Consider the following 7356-nt stretch of genomic DNA (forward strand, 5'->3'; position numbering starts at 1 on the left):
TGCTCTCCACCATAACACTTACCAGCCTCTGCTTTACTTGCTGGTTCCCTCCTCTGCCCACAAGCTTCCTGGGCACGCGGATAGTAGGGGTTCCAGAAAAATTCATTGAAAAAAACTAATGAATGAATATAATTTGCTCTCCCCTGTCCCTTTCATTAGCAATTGTTTACTGAGTTTCATTTGACCCAAAAGTGAATAACACTGTAGTTACTCATTTTAGATAATTGGTAAAGATAAAATGTCTCATTGCAACTTTTCAGGAAATTCAGACAAAAATCTTTGCAGAATCTGTATTCACTTAATGCCCTGTGTTTTGTTTGTGTGTGTGTTTTTAAATAATTACTTGCTTAGAGGGAGGTCTGATTAGAAATCCCTTCTTTAGCTTACTTTATAAAGTATGAAACAAAAGAAAATTTAACGGCTAAAAAGCCACGAGTTTCTGTCAATACTCACCTTTTGTTAGATACAATGCCTCTTCAGCCAGATAATTTCTAAATCCTGCTCCAGAATTTGCTTCTGTTCTGTCACACTTAGACTGATCAATTTTCAGAAGTTGTAGGAGAGAAAATAAATTCTGTCTCCAAATGATGTTTATAATCTCAAATCTAAATTAAAACATGTCGATTCCACAGCAATAGTCACTATGGAAATAGAAACATATAGGCCTCGATTCTAAATCAAGAGAGTGTTTAGCTGGGTGGTATATATTTTCCATCATGTTTTTGAAAAATCTGTTACAGTGTATGCATTTTCAAAGGCTTAGATTTGATAAGCTTCTAAGAAATAGTACATGTGTGGGTCACATTAAAATTAAATGTACTTTGAACGTGTTTGAAATGTGGTTTATAATGTCCTGCCCCTATTAGTGAAAATCTTGTTAAGATATTAGACTAGACTTATGGAATTTAAAAAAAAATAAAAACTTGTTTGAAATAAACCATGGAAGCCTCCATAGCAGGCAGATATGCCTATACATTATCTCCATTCAAATTCTTCTAAAATTCAAATGTTATATTAAGAATACTAACAAGTATAGAATGGATTTGAAAGAGTTTAAATAGAATTGCTACTCACATCTCAATTTACACCTAATTATCAAGCTTCGTTTAGTCTTAGAAACTGTTTAAAAATATATTTGCTAGTTTAAAAAATTGTCAGCTAAAAAAAAAACCCAAAAGTAATAATAGGAATAGTTTATTCTGAAGGTATATCATACAAAAAAGATTTTAAACTTATTTAAAAGTTTTAAAAGTTAAATAAGGCTTTCCCCCTCCATTCAGATGAATAAACAATATATGCCTTCATCGTTTTCAACTTTTTTTTTCCTAATAATTAGTCAACAAATGGTCTTTCAACTAGGATCTGTCTGCCTACTATGTGCTAGGCAATGTTCTAAATTCGAAAGTCACTTCTCAAATAAAATAAAACAAACATATGCTATGATCATTTTGCTTTAAATACCATAAGCCAAGCATATAACTCTTTTACATAAAATACATAATTATTCTTATTTTAAAATTACATAGTTCCTTTCTTTCAAGGAGCCCAAGAATTTTTTTTTGTAGAGTCAAAACATCTTCACGTTGCCCTCCTACAGTTAATGGAAACCAAAAGCTACCTACCTTTTCTTGCACAGGCATGCCTCTCTAAAAATTAAAAATGGAAAGGAGTGATTGTTTCCTTGCCCAGTGATCTCTTATCAATTGCAGAATGAGGGTGACGTAGCCTCCCCCTCCCCACAAAAGGATCTGTTGTCAATATCCAGTCATTTTTTTTTCCCTCCTCTCACTCTGCAAGATGAGATCAGCGTCTCTCCTTCTGCTGATACTTAACCTCAGCAATCACCTGCTTATATACCCTGCGCAGCAGTATCGTGTAATGAAATAGGTCAGCCTGTCTTGTGTCTGTTCAGAACTTTAGCCATTTGGACATCCTTTTAAGAGTGCAGCTTGTCTCATAATTAGCCAGAATTCTAAGATCCTTCTCTAGCAGCTGACACCTTACAGTTGTGCCTCCAAACGTATTAGGGATAATGATGTGTGAAATTCAGATGTGTGAGCGTTCTTTTTTCCCCTTTTTCTAATAGGGTTAACTGAGGCATCAATTTTCTTGTCTACTTTTTTTGCTTTCTCTATTTAACTTTACCCCATTTGTTATAATACCCCTAGACTTAGAGTTGTGCCATTAGGGTTTTTCCTTGATACCATACCAACTCATCATATACTTTTGGTTGTTTTTTGAGGTGAAAAGACCGGCTGTTTTGGAATCGCACAGGTCCACTAGTAGTTGAAGCTCACAAACTGCTTAACAAATAATGGATATGATATTTTGCCTGGAATTTTTTTTTTTTGCCTGGAATTTTAAAAAGCTAATGTATCATTGAGAGTTCTTACTGCAAGGTACATGCAGGTGGCTTAACTGACAAAGAAATCGATCATTTCATATTATAAGAAAGTCAGAAGGAGGAGCCTCAGGTCTGTTTCTTTGTGGTTCTTTTAGATTGGCCCTCCCTTGTGTGAAGTTTCCTTTGAGGCTGATGAAAAGATATCTTAGGCGTCCCAGCCTCATCTGCAGGCCAGATGATGTCCAAATAACAATCTTCCATCTCTTAGGAGCAGGAGAATATTTCCCAGAAACCCTTCTGGCTGACTTGCTGTCCTGTCTCATTGGTCAGAATTTTATCACATCATTCATTCCTAAACCTGTCAGGGGCAAGAAGAAGAGGAATAGCATGACTGGCCTAGATAAATTGGAGTATATCCCCTGGAACTACCTGTTGGGGGTGGGGCAGCTTCCCGGAAGTACTTAATTCTTGGAGAGATGAGATATCCCAATAAAAAGGAGGTGGGGGCACCTGGGTGGCTCACTCATTTAAACATCTGACTCTTAGTTTTGGCTCAGGTCATGATCTCAAGGTCCTGGGATTGAGCCCCGAGTCAGGCTCCCTGCTCAGCAAGGAGTCTGCTTGTCTCCCTCCCCTTGCTCACTCACTCTTTCTCAAATAAATAAATATTAAAAAAAAAAGAAAGATGGTGGAAGAAGCAGTGATATGGGTGCTAGATAGCCAGCCAACAGTGTCTGCTACACATAAATTTGGAAAAGAAGGTAAGAAAGATATTTACCAAGTCAGTGGCATTGCAGAACTGATGGATGATTTGCTTGGGTTAGCAAAAGGAAGGTAGGGTGTGATATATATATCTTTTGGATCATAGGGTTTTTTTTATCCACCTCTTAGCACAATGAAAACACTGGGTATAGATAGACTTATTCAATGTTGGAAATTCCCACTTAGTACAAAAATAGATTTAGTCTTTTTTTTTAAAAAAAATTAGCAGCTTATACAATTAATTTGTTTTGTAAATTAGCAACTATAATTAACAACAGAAAGCATTTAATAACCTCTGTGTCCAAAGTTCAAAATATCATCAATGGAGATAATTAATTAGCTGAAGTCATCTGAAATACTTTATAATTTGTTTTCCTCTCAATTTGATTTGACATTTATATTAAACCCAGATTTTGAGAAAAAAATGTTTTTGATGCTACTTGGCATATCTTTGTACTACATTATGTGTTGCTGTAGAATTTACAAGATCAACATTTAGATGTCACCAGAGAGACATATATCCTTGTACTGTGATAGACATTATCAGGCACTCCCAAAGTAGCAGCAGCTATTTACATTGAACTTAAATAGACAACTATGGAAATGTCAAGAAGCATTACATTTTTAGAAGTTGGAAACATTGAGAAGAATTAGGCTTTTCGTTTTTAATTTGCATTCAAGTGACCAAAAAGTGTCTTCTGTGTAAGAATGATTTGTATGGGCAGAACAGAGACCAAGATAGCCAGCAATCTCAAGCTGTGCATCACAGACCTTTAGTATATCATGGAATCAACATACAGGTCATTACTAGTATTTTTTCCCTTTCTATTGTTTAATTTAAAAATGAACAGAAAATATCAAAGCATTATACACGGTAGGGGAAAGAGTGGAATGAATCATTTTCATTTGAACTTAATGCTTTTATTATGAAAAATTTCAAGTATATACAGCAAGTAGAGTAGTGGAATGAACCGACATATATCCATCAGCCAGATCCAACAATTATTAAGATTTGTGCCATATCATCTTTGTCTTTTTTCTTTGCTGACATATTTTAAAGTGAATCTCAGACACGATTTCATTCACCCCTGTATATTTTAGGATGTACTTTTAAAAAATTATAGACCTTTTCTTACATTACCATAATGTGATTGTTATCAATCTTAAAAAGTTAGCAATGATTTAATATCATATAATATTTAGTCTCCAGAATATCATAAATTCTACTTCACCCGATGAACTCTTTTTAAAAATAAATCTTTTTATAGGTGGTTTATTTGAAACAGAAAACTTTTGCTTCTGTGTCTGTATATCTGTGGTGAAATATATTTCTTAATGTAGGTTGTAATTAAAAACATTCTGGGAAGTCACTGCTGAGGACATTGACGAGCTTTTGTCGAACCCTCAGGAACAGATTTTCCTCCTTGTAGATAGGCAGTTTCTATAGATGCTTAAAGGTCCCATCAAGCAAAAATTTCAGCAAGCGATTGCTTATACAGAAGTGCTTTGACTCTTTTTAAAAAAATTTTCCCAACTGAAGTATTAGTTTTTTTACTGTATGGATATACAAGCCAGTCATTCTAAAGAGGCTATTGATTTGACTAGTGGTGGTACTTGATTAAGTAATTCAGAGTAGAGGAGATACAACCTCAGGTTTAAGAATCTCTCCTCAGCCAAATAATGGATTCAAAAGCTTGTCCTCTACTAAATAAAGCATTATGTGGGGCAAGATGCCGATGTTTAGTTATGTGATATATCTAAACATCTTTCTTCAGATTGACAAATTAGGGAATAGCATGAGACAAAATTTTCTCAACAACTGTGTTCTCAAAGGTCCACTGAAATATCTGCAGTCTACCTTTCCAGCCACAGGACCTTTGCATATGCTGTTTCATTTGTCAAGAAGGTTTAACTTCTTTACCTATTACTGCTTCTCCTGGTTTTTTCTTTTCTTCCTTTGAATCTTAATCTCCCCCTCCCTAGCAAAGCCTTTCCTGACCTTAAGTCATATTCTGTCATTATGTGCTTAAACCAGTATGGGCCACTCCTATATAGAACTTATTAGTGTTGTAATTTTACACTTCTCTGTTAGGGCAGTTCATCTAGCATCTCTTTACTTAGAGATAGTAAACTAGTTTGTAAACTTCCCAAGAGTAGGGACTTTCCTTGCTTATCCTTGTAGCCTTAGCACCTAAAACAGTTGAACTCGGCAGAAATTTGATGAATGAATGATCTGCTGATTGATGAACTGAATGCTCTCACTTTAAAGCAGTTAAATATTCAGACTGAAAATATCTTTATAATTAAGCAACTTTGTCTTTTTTTTTTTTTCCAACTTAAGAGTTTTCCTGGAGTTTCAAAGAAGTGGGGCATGGGCAATTTAGTAGGTGCCAAAACCAGTCTGTGTTGTTTTTTAAAATGTCTAAATTGATATAATGATAGTAGCAAGACAACTTTTATACATTAGGAGAGGGGCTTATAGATAATGATTATTTTGCAAGGCTGTAAGAGAATGCAGTGATTTAAGATACATTTAAACATGTAAGGTCAATCCTGTTTACTGAGAAGCAAGCTTCCCATCATTCTCAAAGCTATGACTTATGTTAGAAATGTGGGTGGGGACGCCTGGTTGGCTCAGTGGTTGAGCACCTCTCTTGGGCCCAGGGCGTGATCCTGGAGTCCCAGGATTGAGTCCCTCATAGGACTCCCTGCATGGAGCCTGCTTCTCTCTCTGCCTGTGTCTCTCATGAATAAAAAAATCTGAAAGAAGAAAGAAAGAAAGAAAGAAAGAAACAAACAAACAAACAAACAAACATGGGTGAATGGTGTAGAATCATTGGATAAAATCCAGGACTTAGTCCGAGTCCGTAAGACTGTCACAGTTTGCACCAGGTGGCCTTTCTAGTTTCTATTTTTGCCCTTTGTTGCTTCAATCTTGATGCTCCAACAATATAGACCTATTCAGATATACCTATTTCATGTTTTCTTGCTGTTAGCTCTGTTCTTAACACCAACCTGATCCCCCAATTTTCTCCGTTAATTTCCTTATACTTTAACATCTATTTTCACATGCATTCCCTTAGAAATATTAAAGTGTTACCTAATAAGATAAGGTCCCCTTTGACTTCTTCTCTGCCCTCTGGCATACCCATATATATTATCTCCTTGTAAGGCATATAGTAGTAACAGTAACTCTGTGGGCTCATATTTATATTTATTTTTATTTTTTTAAATAATTTATTTATTTATTTGAGGGGTGGTGGTACATGTACACATAAGCAGGGGGAAGGGGCAAAGAGAGAGGGAGAAGCAGACTTCCGTGCTGAGCAGGGAACCTGATGCAGGGTTCAATCCCAGGACCCCCAGGATCATGACCCGAGCTAAAGGCAGACACTTAACCAACTGAGCCACCTGGATACCCCTGTGTGTTCATATTTTTAATAGAAATGAGATGTTGAATAATTCTGCATTTGCCTATTTCATTTCAAAGTGTGTCCCTGGGGATCCCTGGGTGGTGCAGCGGTTTGGCGCCTGCCTTTGGCCCAGGGCGTGATCCCAGAGACCCGGGATCGAGTCCCACGTCGGGCTCCCGGTGCATGGAGCCTGCTTCTCTCTCTCTCTGCCTGTGTCTCTGCCTCTCTCTCTCTCTGTAACTGTCATAAATAAATAAAAATTTAAAAAAAATTTTAAAAATTCAAAGTGTGTCCCTGAGAGGAGTATATATTATTATATGGGGATTTATCTCATGCTGGTTAACTAGCGTGTGTTATTACATTGCATGAATAGGTAACAGGATTTTTATCCATTTCTCTATTGAGGATATTCATGTTGTTTCTTTTCTTTCTCTTTCTTTCTTTCTTCCTTCCTTCCTTCCTTCCTTCCTTTTTCTTTCTTTCTTTCTTTCTTTCTTTCTTTCTTTCTTTCTTTCTTTCTTTCTTTCTTTCTTTCTCTTTCTTTCTTTCTTTCTTTCTTTCTTTCTTTCTTTCTTTCTTTCTTTCTTTCTTTCTTCTTTCTTTCTTTCTAATTCATGTGATGTCTAATTCTTTTAAACCACAAACCAGGCTTCAGTAAGCATTCTTCTGTATGCCTCATTGTCCAGCTGTGTGAATGTTTCTCTAGAACATGAATGGAAATGTTGGGCCATAGGGTGTGTGAATTTTGGGGTTTTATAGACACTGTGAAATTGCCCTGCCATGTGGCTTCTCCTACTTACACTCCTCCCAGCAGCACACAATAGGACATTTTCCCCT

This window comes from Canis lupus, chromosome 19 (genome assembly GCF_048164855.1).
Source record: "Canis lupus baileyi chromosome 19, mCanLup2.hap1, whole genome shotgun sequence".
In the NCBI taxonomy this organism is placed as follows: Eukaryota; Metazoa; Chordata; class Mammalia; order Carnivora; family Canidae; genus Canis; species Canis lupus.